Consider the following 12,218-nt stretch of genomic DNA (forward strand, 5'->3'; position numbering starts at 1 on the left):
AATATTAGTTAATGGTTCACAGAGTTCCATTTTGCATTCCTTAAGAACCCTTGAAAAAACCTCATCAGGACCCGGCGACTTATTTTGCTTCAGTCTGTCTATCTGCTTCACAACCATCTCACTAGTGACTGTGATGTTACATAATTTATCTTCTTCTAGCCCACTGTAAAAATTAATTACTGGAATATTGTTAGTGTCTTCCGGTGTAAAAACTGAGAGAAAATAATTATTTAAAATCAAACACATTTCATTCTCTTTGTCAGTAAGGTGCCCATAGTTATTTTTAAGGGGACCTATCTTATCTCTAACTTTTGTTCTATATACCTGGAAAAAACTTTTGGGGTTAGTTTTAGAATCCCTAGCAACTTTAATTTCATAGTCCCTTTTAGCTTTTCTTATCCCCTTTTTAATGTCCCTCTTAATGTCAATATACTGATTCATAAGATGACCCTCACCTCTTTTGATACGCCTATAAATTCCTTTCTTATGCCCTAGTAGATATTTGAGCCTATTATTCATCCATTTTGGGTCATTTCTATTTGATCTAATTTCTTTATATGGGATAAACGCTGTTTGAGCAGCATGTATAGTGTTCAGAAAACTGTCATATTGATAGCTCTCTTCGTTACCCCAGTCAACAGATGATAAGTGTTCTCTAAGCCCATCGTAATCTGCTAAGCGAAAATCTGGGACTGTTACTGAGTTACCTAGTTAGATCAGGTCACATCCACTTAAGGGGCACGGGAACCATTCTAACCATCTTTCTCTACATTTAGTGTTTCACACTTAATCATATACACTCGTGCTACGTTTCTTATATTAAATCGACTTAAAATGTCAAACATCATCATATCACTCTTCTTCCTCTTTGTCTCAAACAAGAAATTTATGCCTCAAATGTTCATTCCATTTCTTCAATAATTTTATCCCCATATTCAACATCTTGTGTATTTATCCCTTTCTGTTGCCTTTTCATAATCATCACAATTTTTTTAAGTATAACGCCTCTACCATTCTCTTATTAATTCTCTTTTCACAGTTCACCACCATTTAACAGCTATATTTTTTCTCCATATACTTTCCATTCCTTGTATAATCTTTATGATGTTAAAAACATGTTAATATGGTTTTCCCATACAACTATTTATTCACCAGTCGTTGCCCTTATTTTTTATCACCAACCATTCTATAACAACAAACTTGTTGCTCTCACTGAAACTATATTCTTAGAAATACGCTTAATTTAATGTCTTATTATGCAGTCCAACCCCATCCTGTGGGCTGTAGTCCAAAGATTACAGAGGTACATAATAGTTCCAAGGACTGGGCCACAAAATTTTAACAGCTGAACAAGTTACAGTGATAGTGAACTATTTACACTAGAACTAGGTCCAAAAGTACAAGATGGCACAATACCTTGACTGGAACAATACGCAAAAAGCCGTCTCACATAGGAGAGTTAATGCCAAATCCGTTTTTTGGCATCTTCGTAGTTTTTCCTTTCTCGAGCCAATCATTCTTCCATACCTACTTATATCCTTTCACTAACAACAATTTTCTTTAGTACAGTTGCTTTAACTTGTCTTTATCTCAATTGTCTTCTTGCTCTTTTTTATCTACCACTAAATGTTCAACATATATTTCATTAGCTTCTTTAAAAAATCTTACATACATTAGTCTAACATTAGCTCATCACACCTCTAACATTTGTTTATTTCTTTATAATTACGTGTATTACGCATTAAGAAACGTCTTGGGAAGCACCGACAACATCTCCCACTTTGACACGAATCTCCGAAACAGTTATTTACTGGATAGACTCAAAATTCTAAGCATTCGCTCGACAGATCTTAAAATTTTTAACCTATACACTCCCCTTACCTTCAGGGGCACAAGCACTATTGTCCACTTCTCGCGTCCCACTTTTATGATACACCACAATAACCCTAAATTTAGGCATTTATTCTGGTCCACTTTCCACAATTGTTCATTCAACATTACTGCCATTCCCTCTTTAGCTGTGAGCCTCTAACATTGTAACAAATTGTAGCTACCAAAGTAACATGTCAAAAAACAGAGACCTGACACCCTCTCAACATTGGTAATGGGTACATTTCTTAAGGCTGATGTAAGAAGGTCAGATTATGTCACTTGACCTCAATTTCATTATATTCTCCTCACTGTACGTCTAGTTCTATTTGTTATTCTGTACTAAACTGCTCATACATATTTAGTATTATATTTTAAAATGATTTTCTTTGCTTCAGCCAACACTCAACCTTAATAAAGAAGAGTAAAGTATCCAACGTCTTTCATAGAGTGAAGTGTAGCGACGTAAAGTTCTCATTTTACTAGAGAACTGCTAAGTTCATCAAATGATGCAGAAGTACTTGATATTAAAGTGAAGAAAAATACTCTAATAGTAATCCTTGTATATAAACCATCGCCAGTTAGCATAAGAACATAAGAAAGAAATAACACTGCAGCAGGCCTACTGGCCCATGCGAGGCAGGTCCAAGTCACCTCCCGGCTTAACCAGTGACCCACCTAGTCAGGTCAGGTTACATCCACTTAAGGAAGGGGCACGGCATCAGACCTATTAGCACAAGCTAGACAGGGCCAACTCACACTCACCCACACCAACTCATGTATTTATCTAACCTATTTTTAAAACTACACAACGTTCCAGCTTCTATAACGGTACTGGGAAGTTTGTTCCACTCATTCACAACTGTCGTGTGGGGTTCGAACATGGATTGGGTAATAAACACGTCGGATGTTCTAGTACATCTTTTAGATGGAATATATGGGGAGTGCTAAGCCTGACCTGCCTTCTACCTAACGTCTCTACTTGAACTGGCTTGATAAGTGCCTTGGAGGACGAGCGGCATTCAAATCATACTAGGTCAGCAGTAACGGTCAGTGATATAACAGTCAGTGATTCACGCAGGAGGCAGTGAATCAGTAACGGTTGGTATGAGTCATTACTACTGACACTACTGGTAACTGATGCTACTGGTAACTGATACTTCTGAGACAACTCTATTACCAAACTAGTGCTTTCCTATATGCTTCCTGAATCTGATTTTTTTCTTCTTAAAACCATTGCTGTTAGTCGTGTCTAGGCTAGATATTTTTAGCACGCTATTTACATCCCCTTTATTTATTCCTGTTTTCCATTTATACACCTCAGTTATATCCCCCCTAATACTACGCCTTTCTAGAGAGTGCAGATTCAGGGCCCTCAGTCTGTCCACAAAAGGAAGAATTCTGATGCATGAGGTCAGTTTTGTCATCCTCTATTGCAGGTTTCCCAGAGCATTTATATCCATTCCGTAATATGGTGACCAGAACTGTGCAGCATAATTTAAGTGAGACCTAACCAAAGATATATAAAGTTGAAGAACAACCTGAGGACTCCAATTATTTATTCTCCTTGATATGAAGCCAAGGATTCTGTTCACTTTATTGCGAACACTTATGTACTGTTGTCCTGGTTTTATATTACTGCTAACCAGAACTCTCAAATCGTTTTCGAAATCAGTAATATTAAGATCTACATTATTTAGCTTATATGTGGCATGGTTATTTTCTTGTCCAATGTTTAGAGCTTTGCATTTGTCTATATTAAAGTGCTTCTGCCACTTCTCCGACCACTGCATTAGTCTATTCAAATCTTCCTGGAGTGCTTTTATGTCCTCATTTGAATGATTTAGGAGACCTATTATGGTGTCATCAGCAAACTTGCTTATATCGCTGTTTATTCCCATATCAATGTCATTTATATAAATTGTGAACAACAAAGAACCCAACACTGACCCTTGTGGAACACCACTCTTGACGCGCCCCTACTCTGATTTCTCCCTTTTGATACAAATTCTCTGCTGCCTATCTGTCAACCATGCCTCTACCCAGGAAAAAAATTCTCCTATTCCGTGTGCCTTAATTTTCCTCAGTAGCCTCTGACGTGGAACTCTATCAAAAGCCTTACTGAAGTCCATATACATAATATAATATTCATTACCATGATCTACCTCCTCAAATACCTTGGTGAAAAAAGTTAGTAAATTCGTAAGACAGGAACGCCCCTTTGTAAAACCGTGTTGAGATTCATTAATCAATTTATACCTTTCAAGATGGCTGCGAATTGCCTCGGCAATTATTGATTCCATAAATTTTCCCACTATGGAGGTAAAGCTTATTGGTCTATAGTTCGAAGCTAAGAACCTGTCACCTGCCTTGTAAATAGGTATTACATTTGCCATTTTCCACTTGTCTGGCACTATGCCAGTTTGTAGTAATATTTTGAAAAGACTAGCCAAAGGTTTGCTAAGTTCCTCTTTACATTCCTTTAAAACCCTCGGAAACAGTTCATCAGGACCTGAGGATTTGTTTGGTTTTAATTTCTCTATTTGTCTGAAGACCATGTCACTAATTACCCTAATCATGCATCGTTTATTATTGTCGTCTTCAACATAATTTATTATTTCTGGAATTTCACTAGTATCTTTCTTCGTAAAAACTGAGAGGAAATGAGAGTTAAAAATTTCACACATTTCCTTATAACTGTCAGTGATGTGACCTGAGTTACTTTTGAGTGGTCCTATCTTGTCCCTAATCTTACTTCAATATACCTGAAAGAAATCTTTTGGGTTAGTCTTCGAATCCCTTGCCACTTTAGCCTCGTATTTTGGGAACTGATATGGAAAGCTACCCAGAAAATCTTAAGAGTCCCGCACATTATATTATCCAACTCGGAGATTTTAACTTTGCAAATGTGAAAGGAATGATGATAAATCTCAGCGTTATACTAGAAATAGTACCTGGCATTTCCTATCTATGATCATGGAGTGATAGCACAAAAAAATGAGGTTCATGGGTATAATGGAAAAAGAAGGCAAATGAATATTAAATTTTTTGACGAACTGAACACAGAGAGGAGTAGTAAGCAAAACAAAATTTAGCATTAGCAGAATATAGCAAAATGTTTAGTACCCTAAGACCCGATCCTGGCCACACAAAACCGAGGAGGATCATCAAATAGAACGAAATGAGCATGTGAAGGTCCTGGGGTATAATGCCAGCTGACATACCTTTAAAACAACCTTTTTTATATTTAATCGCATATGGTATTTGCAACTCTCTACCCGCTGTTGAAGGGCTTACTGTGGGTCCTCCTTTTTATCACATGGTTCAGGTCAGTGAGGCTTCATGGCATCCCAGCCTTTTCAAATGAAGACAGAACCCTCCATTCTTTTGCCAACACATGTTAACTAATCACTGATGCATTTATTTCCAACGCCTTGAGTAGAATATTGTTTGATCTCGGGCACATAAACCTCTGTCAGGTAATAATAACTGCACCCGAGGTGACTTCTGGAACGATAAACTGGGCGTCGGATTACACATTATCATTCTAATTTTCATTTAATATTCTCTGCTGTGTCACTCAACTTGTAGTCCACCGCTTTAATTGTCCAGTATCTCAGTAATCTGCCCTATGTTTACACTGTTTAGAGAGACTCGTATGTTACACTGGTAAACTATGAAATACCTTTCAAATATATGGATGGTGAAATGATACAATATTGGAATACTGGAATAGTGAATGGTGTGTCCCAACACCCGAAAATAACAAGAAGATAAGTTAGAAAATGCTCAGATGGTTGCCTCAGTTGAGCAGTAAGAATTATCGTGAAAGGTTGATAACATTAAAGATATGTTGGCTGACACGAGGAGAAAGGAGACACAATAACCACATAGAAGGTCTTGAAAGGACTCGAAAGAACAGATGATGAAGATTTCTTAGTTTCTGGAACAAGGATAACAACAGGCCATAAGAGGAAAAAGTGGAATGGAAATACCAGAGTGGATCACCAGTGGAATGCACTAAGAGAGGAATTAGTGCTGCAGACATTGGAAATTTAAAAAAAATGGATGAACAGAGTATTGAAGATAAGACAACTCTAGATAAAAATAGGCAATTACAAATAGGTAATTACAGTGGCAAAGCTTCTATCAGGAAATGGTGAACAAATTACAATGGCTGTAAAAGGCTGCTTAAATGTCTGGGACTTGCACGATAGTGTGTAGGACATGTACTTATCTATTTGTGCTCACATATACGTGGGGTTCTGAGGTGTACTCTCAGCCCCTGGCCCAGTCTTTCTGCTGGCTACTACTGGGAATGCTCTCTTTTGGTTTTAAAACTGTATGCAGTCTACTTCCACCACCTCACAGTCCAGATCGTTCCACTTTCTGGCCATTCTGAGGCTAGAGAAATAGTTACTAATATCTAAGAAACACGTATGTTATTTTAACTTCCAGCTGTGTCCTCGTTCACCTTATCAACCATATCAGTCTTTTGATCGCTCTGTGTGTGATGCTGGTTGGACCAGCTACCCATTATATAACAAAGAGAGACCTGAATCAGATGAATTTCTCTGCTGAATTCTCGTGCAACAGATTAAAATAATCTAGCAGAGTGGACTAGAACAAATCAACTATTATTAGAAACCAGAGAAAGCTGCATGTAAGGACGGGAAAATCACTTCACTTGTCTCAGGTCAGAAACTTGAATAAAAATAAGAAAAGGGTTTTCGAGTTGCCTCACTTGTATAAAGGTAGTGGATCAACCTATGTATATGAGAGCTGACTTTCCCTTGCCTCAGACAAGAGTTTCACAGAACATTGCAGTCCCTTTTGTTCCTCCTGCTATGCCGGTTTTTCTCTATATTTGAGAAAGTGTGTATTGTGTACAAAACCTTGTTTATAAAGTAGCTGTCATGCCCTACTTGTTGTTTTGTCTATATACTCTTCAGCTCATGCGACTACTAAACAATGTAGTAACATAACTGTGAGGAGTACTGCATGAACTGGCTACCGTCAGATGGTAAGATGTGGGTCTTGCCTACTGAGTCTCAGAGAACAGCATCCTCAAATATAAACAGCATTATGTGGGCTATCATAAACTTTCTTAAGCTAACCTAACTTTGAATAGAGTATTGTTTTTCTGCAGAAGTTTACATAGGGCAGACATAAATGAACTATAATGCCAGGGACAACGCCTTTCCTATTTGCTAGAGAGGGTACAGACACCCAAAGGTTTTTTGTGCAGTGATTCTTATTGAACCAAATGAGCTTTATAGTACCTCGTCTTAAAACTACGTATGGTTCCTACCTCCACTACATCACTTCCCAGACTTTTCCACTTCCTAACAACTATGTGACTGAAGAAATACTTCCTAACATCCATTTGGCTCATCTGAGTCTTCAACTTCCAATTGTGACTCATTGTTGCTGTGTCCCATCTCTGGAACATCCTGTCTCTGGCCACCTTATCTATTCCATGCAGTATTTTATATCTCCTGTGCAACGGTTCCAAGTTAGAATTTATTTTATCAATGTTAGCAAAATCCGCAGTGTGCTGCTACCATTTGATAATTCAGCCCTTGCTTATTTTATATCGTTTATTCATTCCAGGTTCCAGTGCTCAGTTACAGAACATTCTCTGGAACTAAAAAATAGTTATTGCTTTACTTAATTTTTGGTTAGTATATTTTAGATTGTATAAACCTGTAAAAAACTGTATAAATTAAAAATAAACAAATAAGTAAATATCAGTAAGACGTCTAACAACGTGTCTGGAGTTTTGTGACTCTCTGATCGCGGGTTCTAACCCCACCCGTTGTATGGTTTGTTTGCAATCGTGAGTCATGTTGACGGCTTTAAGGGGACTTGAGCTAGAGTTCGTCACGGCCACGCTAGCGGGAGATTCGTCTGTAAAACCTTGCATTTGTGGTCACAGTGGTGCCTATGCTAACCTTCCTATGGTGTAGAAATATACTTATTTGGATGAATCTTATTGTAGCCAGCTGGCACAGTGACTAACGAATCGGTCTAGTTTTATGACTCTCTGATCGCGGGTTCTAACCCCACCCGTGGTATAGTTTGTTTGCAATCGTGTCATTACGATTTCGTGAGTAAACAACGTAGGGTCTGGATAAGCCTAAGCAAAGTTTAGATAAACAATTATATCACTCGTTGTCTGAGGACGAGTTGGATAGTTACATAGCAGAAACAACATTAATGTTCCCTTCATTCATTCTATCACACAGGATGAATTTCCTATATGAAGTAATGACATCTTCCAGTTTGAGCCGGGGATTTCAATATTTCAAAAGGGATATGGTTAAGCATTCCACTGAGGATTTTAGTAACTTCGCTAAACCTACACTGTTTTCTGCATGATATACAGACACCGTGCATCGCACTCACCTTTACCCCTCACTAAGGTAGTCCTTGACTGCAAAGTCACCGTGACCGTTGGCACCCCCACCATGTACTGGAGAGAGAGAGGGGTTGCTTAACCGACTCACACATCTAAGGAGAAAGAGGTAGGGGGTTGCCTATCAGACTCTACCCTCTCTTGAGAGGCCGTGAAACTAACATTACATTCTTTTGACATATCTAAGTAATTAATTTGAGGTCCTAGACTATCAGGACTAGGACCTCGAATTTATGAATGTCATAATGACTAACATTCTCTCATATCCAGAGAACTTGATCAGTGCTCATTGTTGTACCCTCTCCCGCAAGTATGCCAGGTACGGGCCAAGGCATACGATTTGAGGAGCCGGGGATAGATTTCAGTCTTCGTCTAACGAGAGACCATGTAAGCGTTCACGACGTCCGGCGAGGGGCGTCTTTGACACCAAGGCCAACCTATACCTCCAATAGTGCTTCAACGCCTAAGTAAGGGTGGCAGTATTTGAGTACTTAAGGCTCGTCTAAGTGATTTTGGGATTTTTGGACTTACGCTGGATTCACAGTGTAGTGAAAGATACCTTTAGACCTATAACGGTTCAATGTGTAAGCAAGCGTTATCCACATCTGGATAACATTCAGACATGGCCGCTCATTAGGCAAGAATCAGGATGAATAGATGGTTTGCCCTGCCATCTCTAGATCTGTTACTGATTGGTCTATTTTACAACGCTGTCCAATGTAGACTGCAATCCACAATCTCGTTCAAGGTAAGTAGGAACCTAGCACAGGCAGAGTGGAATGGGTTTAGATTATTGGGAGTCAGTACCACACCTACTTAGCCAAAGTACGTATGTCAACCACGTGTGTCAACCACATGTGTCTACCACGTGTGTCAACCACATGTGTCAAACATGTGTATCAACCTCGTGTGGCAAGAAAGCACGAGGTCCACTCTCCACCAAAGACGGAGTTTGCTGGATATTTCAGCTTGGGTAATGGACCAAGAGCTACTTGTCATCAGGACATCAGATTAGTAAGTAACCACTATGGTTAGCAGAAATACAGCCCTGTCGAAGAAAAAAGTTCATAATATCTAGACTTGATTAGTGTCAAAGTAGTACCCCCCCCCCCAATTATATACACCACCACACGCTGAAGATTTCTTTTTTTTTTGAGAGGGTGTTAAGTGACAAACTCAAGGAAACCAAATATTCCGTAATGCCAAGCTTTCTTTTCCAGAGACTCAGTGCTGTGATCCGAAGAGGAAATGTGTGCAGCATGATAGGAACGCCACTCACCTGGGAACCTGGAAGAAACGTTAAATGTAGACTTTTGTGTTGTCATCTATGATATTTTTCCCACTGTATTTACTAAGAGTATTTGTTTTATTGTTTAAATAATGTTCGGAAAATATCTCAAATAGGGGTAGTAGGGAAAGGAAAATATTCAAGCAGTTCCTTGAAGAAACCTCCAGATTGTACCCTGAATTACACTGGTCACATGGTGCCCTGTAGCCTGGTGGCAAGGCTCTCGCTTCACACAGCGAGTGTCCGGGTTCGATTCCCGGGGAGGATTTAAACATTGTGCGTGTTTCCTTACACCGGTTGTCTATGTTCATCCATCAGTAAAATGGGTACCTGGGTGTTAGTCGACTGGTGTGAGTCGCATCCTGGGACAAAACTGACCTAATATGCGGGAAATGCTCTGCATAACGAGCGACGTTCTATACAGTAGTATGTCATTGATGTCAGCTATGGTCTGTGTACCTTGTACATGTACTTGTAGAAATAAAGATATCATTATTATTCAGAGTTATGTACCACCAGTTAGTACATAAGAAGAAGAGGGACAAGGGACAAGGAATATGAGACAAAGGAGGAGGAGAAGGAGGAGGGTGATATAGAGGTGAGTAGGGAGAGGTAGCGAGCAGGTCAACACTGACCTTACATACAACACCTGTGAGTCCCAACCTTTCTCTGTTTTGTAACACCTCTTTTGTTCCCAGATATCCTGATGTGCTGACACCAATTGTGCTTCCTGACGCCCAGATGTGCTGACATATACAGCAGTTAATGATACCCACATGTTCTGCATGAGTAATATCTGTGTGTGTGTGTGTGTGTACTCACCTATTTGTGGTTGCAGGGGTCGATTCACAGCTCCTGGCCCCGCCTCTTCGCTGATTGCTACTAGGTCCTCTCTCTCCCTGCCCCATGAGCTCTATCATACCTCGCCTTAAAACTATGTATGGTTCCTGCCTCCACTACATCACTTTCTAGGCTATTCCATGGCCTGACTACTCTATGACTGAAGAAATACTTCCTAATATCCCTTTGATTCATCTGAGTCTTCAACTTCCAATTGTGACCTCTTGTGTCTGTGTCCCATCTCTGGAACATCCCGTCTTTGTCCACCTCGTCTATTCCACGCAGTATTTTATATGTCGTTATCATGTCTCCCCTGACCCTCCTGTCCTCCAGTGTCGTCAGGCCGATTTCCCTCAACCTTTCTTCATAGGACAATCCCCGTAGCTCTGGGACTAGTCTTGTTGCAAATCTTTGCACTTTCTCTAATTTCTTGACGTGCTTGACTAGGTGTGGATTCCAAACTGGTGCTGCATACTCCATTATGGGCCTGACGTAGATGGTATACAGAGTCTTAAACGAATCCTTACTGAGGTATCGGAACGCTATCCGTAGGTTTGCCAGGCGCCCGTATGCTGCAGCAGTTATCTGATTGATGTGCGCCTCAGGAGATATGCTCGGTGTTATACTCACCCCCAGATCTTTTTCCTTGAGTGTGTGTGTGTGTGTGTGTGTGTGTGTGTGTGTGTGTGTGTGTGTGTGTGTGTGTGTGTGTGTGTGTGTGTGTGTGTGTGTGTGTGTGTGTTTGTGTGTTTGTGTGTGTGTGTGTGTGTGTGTGTGTGTGTGTGTGTGTGTGTGTGTGTGTGTGTGTGTGTGTGCACTCACCTAGTTGAGATTGCAGGGGTCGAGTCCAAGCTCCTGTGTGTGTGTGTGCGTGTGTGTTTGTGTGTGCGTATGTATGTGTATGAGTGTGTGTGTGTGTGTGTGTGTGTGTGTGTGTGTTTGAGTGTGTGTGTGTGTGTGTGTGTGTGTGTGTGTGTGTGTGTGTGTGTGTGTGTGTGTGTGTGTGTGTGTATGAGTGTGTGTGTGTGTATGAGTTTGTGTATGTGTGTGTGTGTGTGTGTGTGTTTATGTGTACTCACTCACCTATTTGTACTCACCTATTTGTGGTTGCAGGGGTCGAGTCTTAGCTCCTGGCCCCGCCTCTTCACCGGTTGCTACTAGACCCTCTCTCTCCCCGCTCCATGAGCTTTATCAAACCTCGTCTTAAAACTGTGTATGGTTCCTGCCTCCACTACGTCATTTTCTAGGCTATTCCACTGCCTTACAACTCTATGACTGAAGAAATACTTCCTAATATCTCTCTGACTCATTTGTGTCTTCAACTTCCAATTGTGGCCTCTTGTTTCTGTGTGTGTGTGTGTGTGTGTGTGTGTGTGTGTGTGTGTGTGTGTGTGTGTGTGTGTGTGTGTGTGTGTGTGTGTGTGTGTGTGTGTGTGTGTGTGTGTAACATCTCATGTAATATGTGTGTAATGTCCCACCGAGGCAGGGTAACCTAAAAAAAAATGAAAGCTTATCTTTTTACATGTAATAATATATACAGGAGAAGGGGTTACTAGCCCATTGCTCCCGGCATTTTAGTCGCCTCTTACGACACGCATGGCTTACGGAGGACAGCTGGCATCTCTGGTACCAGCTGTGGTAACTGGAACTATTTTTATACAAGGAGAGAGTGTTGTAAAGGGCTTTTGATCCAAATCACTTGGGTTACTCTGCTCTTGGATCAAACCAGATTAGTTTCTGTTTTCCGTTTCACACTCATTTGGCAGAACAGTAGTATCTCCCTGGGTGGTAGTACCTACCTGG

Source organism: Cherax quadricarinatus, chromosome 70 (genome assembly GCF_038502225.1).
Source record: "Cherax quadricarinatus isolate ZL_2023a chromosome 70, ASM3850222v1, whole genome shotgun sequence".
Classification (NCBI taxonomy): Eukaryota; Metazoa; Arthropoda; class Malacostraca; order Decapoda; family Parastacidae; genus Cherax; species Cherax quadricarinatus.